This window comes from Melanerpes formicivorus, unplaced genomic scaffold (assembly GCF_026170545.1).
Source record: "Melanerpes formicivorus ecotype bairdi unplaced genomic scaffold, bMelFor1.0.p_v2 SCAF_1, whole genome shotgun sequence".
In the NCBI taxonomy this organism is placed as follows: Eukaryota; Metazoa; Chordata; class Aves; order Piciformes; family Picidae; genus Melanerpes; species Melanerpes formicivorus.
Genome location: NW_027142353.1, coordinates 38,445,813 through 38,458,204, shown reverse-complemented (window position 1 = coordinate 38,458,204; position 12,392 = coordinate 38,445,813). Strand labels below are relative to the sequence as shown.

The window sequence follows — 12,392 nt, the reverse complement described above, 5'->3', positions numbered from 1 at the left end:
GGTTGAACAACCCCAGTTCCCGTATCTGCTTCTCACAGGACTTGTTCTTTACACCCTTTAGCAGCTCTGTTGCTCTTCTATCCTGGCAGGCTCTTGACCATTTTATTCCACACACCCACCCCCCCCCACCCAGTAGATACCATACAGTATGGTTCCACAGTTCACAAGGTTGTATTTTGCAAAGTTTAACATACAATGTCCGCCTTAAATGGAGCACATTACCATCCTGGCGCTCAGAGGAGAATCCTACATGACTTTGTTCTGCCAATCCACTTGCACACATCCGGTATTCAGATTTACATGGTATCATATTGGTTTTCTTCCAACTTTATGATCTAAAGCTTCCCCAGTCTTAAGCAGTACAACTGAAGCGCTTTATGTTCCTTTGCAAAGCTAACAACAGTGATTCAGTCAAGGCATGCCCAATTACCTGAAAAACTGGCCATGATCTCACTGGATAAGGAGCTAAAAACAAACAAACAAACAAAAAATCCACCATAAATAAAACCCAGCAATTATCAGGTGGGTTTCTCCCACCTCCCTTTAACATCTATCACTCATATAGTGCAAATCATATAATTTTTCACTGTGATAGCAAGTCTTTAGTCACAGAAACTATGCCAGTCACAAACTGAAACCACAATAGTTTTTAGCCTGCAGAAGCAAGAAGAAACCTCTTTCTGTGTCTAGTACACCAGGCCAACCTCACGAGACCTGTTGACAAAAGTCACTGCAAGGCTGGCTTTCTGCACAGGACAGCAGTGATTCTAAGCACAGAAGGTAAAAAGTGGTGGCACCTGTTATAACACCTCTGGCTAATTTAAAAATAATAATTAGGAAAGGGCAACCAAACAAGTCAACACCTTCCTCCAAGTCACCCACTACTACCACTCGAAGCTCAATTCTTTTGACCTATTTTTTTTTACTTTTTTTTCCTCTCTCTCTCTTAAAAGCCCCTATTTATTGAACAAAAAGTTGGGAGTTCTCAGCAGTTTCTTTGGTGTCCCTGCAGGTTCAGTGGGACGTTTGCCAGGAAAGTTTTCAGACCCAAGCGTCAAATAGGACTGAAAAATTCATATCACACTGATTAAATCATTAAATCAGCAGAAATACCACTTTGACTGGTTTCTGGAGAAAGGCTGTCATGTGCTGTTGGCTAACATTTGTAAGTCTTGTGATATTTGGCCTTTTTTTAACACCCTTAAACCTTAAATTCAAGTGAAACCATGAAAAAAAGTCCCCTTTCATAAAAAGCTTCTAATCCCTGTAATAAACAGGAATCTGAAATTGTTTTATGTAACTCATATTGTAAAAGAAACTGAAAACAGATCCAAGAAGTAGTTTCCACACACATTAAGTCACTCACGAATTCCAAATGCTTTAGGCTAAGCACTCATCCAAAAATCTGATCAATTTCTCAAAACCTCTCAGGCAGTTATACACCTCAATTCCTTTAAGGAAGACTTTTCAGTTTTCTAGAACAGAAGTCATAACAGAATGACAACCTCTTCCTACAGTCCACAAACTTGTTTACCCTATAGAGAGCTTTGTTTGCCCCAACTGCTGCTTTCTCCTAAGTACAAAAGGGGAATATTAATTCAAATACTGCATTCCAAACATCATGAGACACCACATTAGGAGGTACTACAAGCATAGTTTAGATTTTAAGGCTTTTATGCAGTGCATACATATGGGATGTAATACAGGAGAGGCAAGGAAGATGTTGGTGTAGTTTACCATGGCTGACATGATGTTCATGAACAGGATCAGAAAACAAACAGCAAAACCCAAGAGTCAGCTGTTCCATCCAAATCAATGAGATTTCCATAATGACCTAAATTTACATTCAAGTGATCCTTGCACAGTAGAGCTAAGCTGCTAGAATTTTGCTCCAAAGAATCTCTTGCAGGCAAGATCTTCTAGAAGCGGCAGAAAGTGACAAATTCCACCCTTTTGGCTGCTTTTACATCCATTTTCCCAGCTCCTTCAGCTGAAACTGCAGGCTGGGCTGATCATCATCACATAAAGCATTCATTCACTTACAAGTCACCTTTTTCCCCTTAAAAATGAGAGTTTGGGGTTATGCATTTGAACGCTATTTATTTTTTATGTTTCTCCACTGATATATCTGTGTTAGCAACGAGGATGAGTTGGAAGCCCAAACCTAAGGCAACAGGAAGCTGAGGAAAACAGATGAATGAAATTGTGTAACATAATTTGTATCTGCAGAGAAACTCATTCTCAGAAGAGAAGTAATTAAGTTTGGCCTACAACCATGATTAGGAAATAATAAACCTTTATTTTGAAGCAAGGAATCCTGACCAAGAGCAGTAACAGCTCCACAGAATTGGCCACTGCCACTCTGTAAGGTCACATTAGGCAGTAATGGTACCTCTGAGTTCTACAAGCTACAGCTTTATAAATAAATCATCACAGTCTCCTAAAAAGATGTAATTCCCCACTGACATGTCAAGCAATACAGTCACAGGCAGTTCAGCACCATCCTAGGCTTCAAGAAAATAATTTATCTGTAAATATGAGGCAAATCACATGAAGAGACAGCAGCTAATGAAGCCAAATGCCAGTGCTGGCACAAGTGCAAAGAGTTTAAGATGTTCATCAACACATTTGTGCAGAAAATCAGAGGATTATGGATTTCAGTTTGAGCAGTGGAGAAAGAAAGGCTGCTAACATCCTAGAGAGGCTTAAGTCATCATTCAAGAGTTTTAACCATGGTTGTCAGCAACAGTAAGGACCTGACCTTCAAGCAAACACATGAAGGCCTGTTGTCATTTTAATTCTTCACGGGGCAGAAAGGGAGAGACCATTAAGTCAGATATGTGTACCTGTAGCCAATCCAGCTGCTTTTTTTCAAGGGGTGTTATCAGAGCACATTCAAAATGGTGATGGTTACGTGCACAGAGCTTATCTCCAAAAGTCCCAGTGACTGACTGAGAGAATAGCATTTACCAACATGTATGTTCAGTCCATAGAATGTAGAGAAGTTAGCTAGTTGATTGTGGGGAGTGTTGGAGGAACAGGAACCTCTGCAGAAGTGGGAGATATCTATAATAAGGCAATATTGAACTTGCTCTTACCAACATAGCAATGCTTCATTCTATTCCAGTAGTAAATCTACATGTTCTCCTGTGCAATATTCATCACAATACAGTTAAAGGAAAGAATCTTACTTAATTATAGGATCAGATAACTGCTCAAAAAAACCCACAATAGGAGGAGAAAAAAAGTCCTGAAAATATATTACACAACAAGTGTTGCTTACAGCACCCTTACTCAACAGCACCAAAACAATCCCTTTTGTGAGTACTTTGCAGGTTAAAAACAATCTTATATAATGATCTTCACCCAGCTAGGAGAAATGTGGCTAGAGTAATACAAGCACTTGAGAAAGACTCCCCATTTCTCCAGGAACATCTGCTTTGCTGGCCCACGTGGCTCTGCCTGTGATTTAATTTATGCTTGTTCGGTAAGAAGTCAAGACCTCCATCACTTCAAAGACTATACAGGCAATTATCCTGCTTTTATACAAAATTTACTTTGAGCAAGAAAGAAAAATGTTAGCAACAAAAAGGATAAAAGGTAACAACTGAAAAACTAGAAGAGAAAAAGAATTATTTACTTTGGTTGCAGCCTAATCCCCTCTAATCACACACTTGCCCTTTCTTTCACAGGGCTTGGATATTGGCAGCAGTACCTAAAAACGTCAGTCTCTCTATGATGGTATACAACCATTAGGTCAGTGTTTCAGGAGGATATGGTTTGTAGAATAACAGGTTCATGAATTAAAGAGAAGCCTTAGAGAAAGATACCTAAGCTTTTCTTTTCCCTGTAACCTCTTACTGTCAGATTAACTACAGATGCAATGCCATTATTCCACATCACCCAAAGCCTAAAAACACTTAAAAGAATTTTAAAATTAAGCAGATACACAGATTCCAGCAAATTAATATCAACAGCATCATAATATCTCGTTATACATTCCAGGGTTCTTCAGATCTAGTTGTATTTCCTTGCACAGCACAGCATCAGCACTTCATTGTGGTTCAATCTTGATAGGTACATTGCTGGAATTAAAAACAGCCTGCTTGCAAGAATTTCATTCTTCTTGTTGCTAATTCTTCTCATCAAGATTTACAATACAAAGAACATTTTTTAGAGTAAGAGACTTGGAATATAATTATGAAGGTGGCTCAGACCTTTAGATCTCCGAAGAAAGAGCACTGCCTATTGTGTAACAATTATTTTCATGTCCCTTTAGAGAGGGACTAGACTTCCTCCAAAAGTTGGCAGTTGGGGGTGGAGTGGTGTCCTAAGACTCAAAATCCCATTGTCACTGTCTCATTCTTTGTGTCAGTATTTGGCATTAGATACACAGAGGGTCCATCCTAAGAGTGCTTTTATATTTTGTTTGAAAATGGATTTAAGTAAAACACTACAACATTTAATAAAGATTGGAAGCAAGCCTATCGCTTGGAGGGGAAATTATTTCCTGACCATACGCAGGACTATCTGATGTACTTCTGCATTTAATGGCTAACACTTTCTGAACATTTCCCAATGGAATTAGAAGACATTCAAATCCCAGCGAGAAGTTTCACAAGAAACAGCCAGAAGACTGCCACCCAAAAAAACCTGAAAGTCACAAAGTCCATAAAACATCTCTTAATTAATCAAAGATGCCAATGGCTTCTTTTTATTTTATGGGAAAGAATTGCTCATGCTGTTGAGACTCACCACCCTAAACGTACAGATTTGGTACAGAAGATAGAAGCGAGAAGGGCCACCAACACCTCCACTCTCTTCTCACAAGTATTTGTTGCAGGTTAGAAAACATGCCTGCTTTATCTCTCACTTGCAGTGTTCCCCAGATAGAATGTGCTGTGATAAATTATAAATATATTATATATAAATATATTAATGGTAAAAGGAGGGGCAAGGACAATCTCCACTCCTTGGTGAACACGGAGGGAAATACTGTAAGAGAAGATGAGGAAAAGACAGAGGTACTTAACACCTTCTTTACCTCAATTTTTAATAGTAGGATAGGTGGTCTTCTGGACAACAGGCCTCCTGAGCTGGCAGATGGAGTAAGGGAGCAATATAATTGCCCTGTAATCCAAGAGGAAGTAGTTAGAGACATGCTCAGCCACTTGGATCCCCACAAGCCTATGGAACCAGATGGGATCCATGCTAAGGTGCTGAGAGAACTGGCAGGTGAGCTGGCCAAGATGCTCTCCATCATTTTTCAACAGTCCTGACTCACTAGAGAGGTCCCAGATGACTGATGCCCATCCACAAGAAGGGCCAGAAGAAAGAGACAGGGAATTACAGACCTGTCAGCAAGATTATGGCACAGGTCATCTTGAGTGTAATCACACAGCACTTACAGGATGGCCAAAGGATCAGGCCCAGCCAGCATAGATTTAGGAAGGGCAGGTCCTGTCTCACCAACCTGATCTCCTTCTATGATCAGGTGACCTGACTGGTGGATGTGGGGAGGCCTGTGGATGCAGTCTACCTGGACTTCAGCAAGACCTTTGACACCATCCCCCATAGCAAACGCCTGGCCAAGGTGTCAGCCCATGGCTTGGACAGGAGCACTCTGCACTGGGTTAGGAACTGGCTGGAGGGCCGAGCCCAGAGAATGGTGGTGAATGGTGCCGAATGGTGCCACTTCCAGCTGGAGGCCAGTCACTAGTGGTATCCCTCAGGGATCAGTGCTGGGCTCCACCCTGTTCAACATCTTTATTGATGATCTGGATGAGGGGATTGAGTCCATCATCAGTAAATTTACAGATGACACCAAGCTGGGGGCAGGTGTTGATCTGTTAGAGGGTAGAAGAGCTCTGCAGAGGGAACGCAACAGGCTGGACAGATGGGCAGAGTCCAGCAGCATGTGATTCAACGTGTCTAAGTGCCATGTTCTACACATTGGCCACAACAACTCCATGCAGTGCTACAGGCTGGGGTCAGAGTGGCTGGAGAGCAGCCAGGCAGAAAGGGACCTGGGGGTACTGGTCAATGGTAGGCTGAACATGAGCCAGCAGTGTGCCCAGGTGGCCAAGAAGGCCAATGGCATCCTGGCCTGTATGAGGAGCAGTGTGGCCAGCAGGAGCAGGGAGGTCATTCTGCCCCTGTACTCAGCACTGGTTAGGCCACACCGTGAGTACTGTGTCCAGTTCTGGGCTCCTCAGTTTAGGAAGGATGTTGACTTGCTGGAACGTGTCCAGAGAAGAGCAACAAACCTTGTGAGGCATTTGGAGCACAAGCCCTGTGAGAAGAGGCTGAGGGAGCTGGGGTTGCTTAGCCTAGAGAAGAGGCGGCTCAGGGGGAGACCATATTGCCATCTACAACTACCTGAAGGGAGGTCGTAGCCAGGTGGGGTGTGATCTTGATTGATGGGGCAAGAGTACAAGTGGTATTCTTCTCAGTTCCCTCAGTGGCAGGGGTGTACACTGAGAGGAACAGGAGAACCCATGCCATCAACAATTGGCTCAGGGGATGGTGCCAGCAATGGAATTTTGAGTTCTTTGATCACAGGGCAACTTTTACGGCACCCGACCTGCTGGATCCTGATGGGGTGCAATTATCTAGAAAGGGCAAGAGGGTACTAGCACTGGAGTTGGCAGGGCTCATTAAGAGGGCTTTAATCTAGGTCTGAAGGGAGTGGGTGAGGAAATCAGTCTCTCTGAAAAGGAGAGAGTGGGACACAAATTAGAGTTAATTGAGAAATTGAGAGCCCAGCTGAAGTGCACGTACACCAACACACGCAGTATGGGTAACAAACAAGAAGAACTGGAAGTCCTGGTCCACCAGGATGACTACAATATAGTTGCCATTTCAGAAACATGGTGGGACAATACACATGACAGGAGTACTACACTGGGGGTTATAGGCTCTTTAGGAGAGACAGGTGAGGGAGAAAAGGTAGAAGGGTGGCTCTGTATATTAGGGAGTTGCTCTTTGCCATAGAGCTTGAAGTGGAGGATGAAAGGATTGAGAGCCTGTGGGTTAAAATCAGAGGGAGGCCTAACAAATCTGACATCCTGGTTGGAGTCTGTTATAGACCACCCAAACAGGATGAGGAGGCTGAAAAATTATTCTATAAGCAACTGGAGGCTGTCTCAAGATCATCAGATCTTGTTCTTGTAGGTGACTTTAACCTGCCAGACAGCTGCTGGGAACTTAATTCAGCAGAGAGGAGGCAGTCCAGAAGATTCGTAGAGCACATGGAGGACAATTTCCTGATGCAGCTGTTAAGTGAGCCTACCAGGGGCCAGGGTCTGCTTGACCTGCTGTTCTGAGAAGGGCTGGTGGGAGATGTGATCATGGGAGGCTGCCTAGAGTGCATTGATCATGAGATAGTGGAGTTCTCAATATGCAGGGAGATAGAGAGGAGCACCAACAGAACCTTCACCTTGGACTTCCAGAGGACAAACTTCAGCTTAAGAAACTTATTTGTAAAGTTCCCTGGGTAGCAGCCCTTAAGAACAAAGGGGTCCAGAATGGTTGGGCCTACTTCAAACAGGAGCTCTTGAAGGCACAGGAACTGGCAGTTCCCATGTGCCAAAAGATGAGCCAGCGGGGAAGGCGACCGGCCTGGATAAGCAAGCAGCTCCTGGAGGAATTACAGGAAAAAAAAAGAGGCTGTATCACCTTTGGAAGGAGGGGAAGGCTTCTCTCAACATGTTTAAGGATGTTGTTAGATTATGCAGGAGAAAAATTAGAGAGGCAAAGGCCCAGTTAGAACTGAAGCTGGCCACCTCTGTGAAAGATAACAAAAAGCATTTTTATAAATACATTAATTCTAAAAAGAAGGGCAGGAAGAACCTGCACCTGGGTGATGGGGTCACGGAGCAGTGTATTGCCCCAGAAATCCATGAGGAATTAGTTCAGGACTTGCTGAGCCACCTGGATACTCACAAGTCCATGGGACCAGATGGGATCCATCCTAGGGTGCTGAGAGAGCTGGCAGATGAGCTGGCCAAGCCGCTCTCCACCATTTTCCACCAGTCCTGGCTCACTGGAGAGGTTCCAGACTACTGGAAACTGGCGAGTGTGATGCCCATCCACAGGAACGGGTGGACGGAGGAAACTGGAAACTACAGGCCTGTCAGCCTGACCTCAGTGCCAGGGAAAATTATGCAGCAGATCATCTTGGGGAACAATCACTGAGCACCTGAAGCATGGCCAAGGGATCAGGCCCAGCCAGCATAGATTTAGGAAGGGCAGATCCTGCCTCGCCACCCTGATCCCCTTCTATGATCAGGTGACCTGACTGGGGGATGTGGGGAGGCCTGTGGATGTAGTCTACCTGGACTTCAGCAAAGCCTTTGATGCCATCCCCCACAGCAAACTCCTGCCCAAGCTGTCAGCCCAAGGCTTGGACAGCAACACTCTGTGCTGGGTTAGGAACTGGCTGGAGGTCTGAGCCCAGAGAGTGGTGGTGAATGGTGCCACATCCAGCTGGCAGCTAGTCACCAGTGGCGTCCCCCAGAGATCAGTGCTGGGCCCCATCCTCTTTAATACCTTCATTGATGATCTGGATGAGGGGATTGAATCAGTCATCAGCAAATATGCAGATGACACCAAGTTGGGAGCAGATGTTGGTCTGTTAGAGGGTCGAAGGGCTCTGCAGAGGGACCTTGACAGGCTGGACAGATGGGCAGAGTCCAACAAGATGATATTTAAGAAATTCAAGTGCCGGGTGCTGCACTTTGGCCACAACAACCCCATGCAGAGCTACAGGCTGGGGTTGGAGTGGCTTGGAAGCTGCCATACAGAACTGGACCTGGGGATGCTGATTGACAGCTGCCTAAACATGAGCCAGCAGCGTGCCAAGGTGGCCAAGAAGGCCAATGGCATCCTGGCATACATCAAGAATAGTGTGGCCAGCAGAAGCAGGGAAGTCATTGTGCCCCTGTACTCTGCATTGGTTAGGCCACACCTTGAGTACTGTGTCCACTTCTGGGCCCCTCAGTTTAAGAAGGGAATTGAGACACTTGAATGTGTCCAGAGAAGGGCAACAAGGCTGGTGATAGGCCTTGAGCACAAGCCCTACAAGGAGACGCTGAAGGAGCTGGGATTGTTTAGCCTGGAGAAGAGGAGGCTCAGGGGAGACCTCATTGCTGTCTATAACTACCTGAAAGGTGGTCGTAGCCAGGAGGAGGTTGGTCTCTTCTCTCAAGCAACCAGCACCAGAACAAAAGGACACAGTCTCAAGCTGCACCAGGGGAAGTTTAGGCTCGAGGTGAGGAGAAAGTTCTTCACAGAGAGATTTGTTAGCCACTGGAATCAGCTGCCCAGGGAGGTGGTGGTGTCACCATCCCTGGAGGTGTTCATGAGGGGATTGGACATGGCACTTTGCCATGGTTTAGTCATGAGGTCTGTGGTGAGGGGTTGGACTTGATGATCTTTGAGGTCTCTTCCAACCTTGGTGATTCTGTGATCTCTTTTCCCAGACAACCTGTGACAGAATGAGAGGACACAATCTCAAGCTGCACCGGGGTGGTTTAGGTTGGATGTTAGGAAAATTTCTTCACAGAAAGAGTGATTGGCCATTGGAATGGGCTGCCCAGGGAGGTGGTGGAGGCACCATCACTGGAAGTGTTTATGAAGAGACTGGATGAGGCACTTAGTGCCACAGTTAGTTGATTAGATGAGTTGGATGATAGGTTAAACTTGATGATCTCAAAGGTCTTTTCCAACCTGCTTAATTCTGCGAGTGTAATTCTCCCTTGTTCAGCTTACACTCAGTAGCTTGTATACATAAGAAATCTGAATTTCAACAGGGCAACTAACCCTATATCCCCCACCTCTTTGCTTAAAAAAAATTATTCCAGATTCTCTGAGCAGATATCATATAACTGTAAATCATCTAAGCAGTGATTTCCTTTGTTGGAATTGTGCAAAACAGTGCAACTAATTAACAAGTATTTCCTATCATTGGCACTGGGAAATTACATGCTTCCTGCACCTTGGTTACATAATCTCTTACATGAAAGCAAAGAGCTGAGTAGCAGTTTACATAGCACTGTATGGCTCTGATTCTGCTAATGCATCCTTTCTGAAGATGTTACCTCTACAAGGAGCTAGCAGAGCTAGCAAAGAAATCCACATTACAAAAAGCAAAAAGGTTTGCATTCAAATACTTAGACTCAGTCTCACTAAATCCTCACTCAGTAAGCAGAGAGCAGTTGTAGAGCAGTTTCACTGTTGGACATCCACTGGAAGACTCTTAAGCATACAGTTTCTGAAGAAACTTTGAAAAGTTTATTTCAAAACCTGTCTACATGACTTCTCAGAAGATTTTTATCTCATTATTATGGGAATGCACTAGCCAGTATCTGTTGCATTCCTGTGATGAGTCTCCCATCTCCCCCCTCACTCATATGAATTGAGGCAATGAACTGGTTGAACAAGGACAGCCGCCAGCTGGTTAAATAGATTGCCCCTTTTACAGATCACCTTGATCTGCTCTAAAGCACTGCACAGCCAAGTGTTCAGATCACATTCCCGCTGCAGGAAGAGTACAATACAGGTTTGTGGTACAGGTTGAGCACAGAACTGCCACATCAAGACCACCGTGCTTTCTGCATCACCTTTGCCTCTCCTGAGGGAGGCCACCCATCTCAGTTTCACCAGAGCAGCTTTGCCTGTACACCAATACAAAACCAAGATCACACTGAATGTTGTAAAATACCACTCCATCATTCTCAGACCTGATTATCTGTATAACTAAGTAGCTGTGGGAAACAAAATCATCCCTTTTTGACCTGAATCGCACTAATTTGTCACTGCCTCGCTTACCTATCAGCTACTAACCTTATTATTTTAACTGTAGCTCTAGCTCTGTTTAACTGATTACTAATGTGCACAAAGAGCCAGTGAACAAAACAAGCCCTTGGGCTGTCCTTTCTCATGAGATGGCTAGTTGCTGACTTTAAACACTCATACAAGTTTTTAAGGTTAAAATTACCCACTTAACAATTGATGTAATCTGAAGGTTACTAAGCAAGCTTGCCTCAATTAATCTGGGCCTTGCTACAGTAATCAAGGTAGATGCCTACCCCAGAACAGGGCCTTTCACAGAAATAAAGTGCCAGAGGAGAAAAAAAAATAAGAAATTTGTTCTTTAGGAGTCCTGCAGTGATAAGAAAGCTAAGGAGGGAGGTGGGTGATCAAACACTTTAGAGAAATTTCCAGACAAATATCACAATTATTCCATCTGCCTACAGCCTGAAGATAGAACAGTCAGAATCAGATCTCAACTCTGTCATCAAAAATAATCCTTGTAATCAAGTCTTTATTTCAGAGTTACTGCTGGTTAACAGATTCATTATTAAAAAGCTTACTATTGCTCCATATGAAGAGGAATATTACTCCTCTATCTATGCATAATGATGTTTTAATGGATAGACCCATAATATGAATATTCCCTCTGTGAGCAGGTTCATTCAGGCCAAGCTGAAACCAGCTAGCAGCAACGTCAGTCCTCCTTAATAGTGATATTAAATTGTAAGAATAACAGGAAGTCTACCAGCCATGAAAACTTCACTCACAAGATTATTTGCACTGCTGGGCTAGGCCGGGCCATGTCACACAAAACCCAGTCTTTTCCCTGACTAGCACCAGTTTCACTGAATACTTACAGCCAGATCTGAACAGAGCTCTCAGGCACCTTAAAAGTGAGGCAGCTGGCTCTGAGCACAGGGTGAGTGCTATGATGCAAGAAGCCTCAAAAGGCATGAGGGCTAACCCCAGCTCCACACATAAGAAGTGAGGAGGCAGGGACAGTTTCTGTGTCAGCCTGCAGCTGCACTACATACAGTGTGTCAAACCATACTGTGTGAATGGGATTTGCCCTAAACAGCAAAGAGATGGGAGAGGGGGAGCCAAAGATTGTAATTGAAATTGTTTCTCAGGAACAGGTAACAAAATCAGGAGACGAGAGCTGGTGAGACTGGGGTTTGGAGTGTAATGCCAGGACAGGTATTTAGTTTTGCAAGAGTGACTCATTCTTTAAGCACATAGCTGTGCAAGGTGTTAGCTCTGTCTTGCCCAAGAGGATCCAAATTCACATCCCCAAATTCAAGCCCATCTCTGCACATTTCAGTTGGTTCATTTTTAACCTTTCCTAGCACCACACTACCAAGGGTTAAACCACCTGGCTCACAGAATGAGCATTAAAGTGCTGCAAGCAGAAACAGGAGCCCAGGTTCCCTTTCTCCCAGTCAGGCCAACACATTGCAAATCAAGCTCCCTCCTGACTTCCCTCTTCATCCAGGAAGCCCTGTATTCTTGGCTACATAGCAGCTGAGTTCTAGTAGAGGAGAAGCAACCGGAGAATAGCCCAAGGGTATTAATTTTCA

The 12,392-nt window shown here is 44.3% G+C and overlaps 1 protein-coding gene across 10 annotated transcripts in view; it reads right to left on the bottom strand.

The window, feature by feature from the left end:
* SYTL2 (synaptotagmin like 2) overlaps window positions 1-12,392 on the bottom strand; it is an 84,568-nt gene that overhangs the window by 56,398 nt on the left and 15,778 nt on the right. The window lies entirely within an intron of this gene.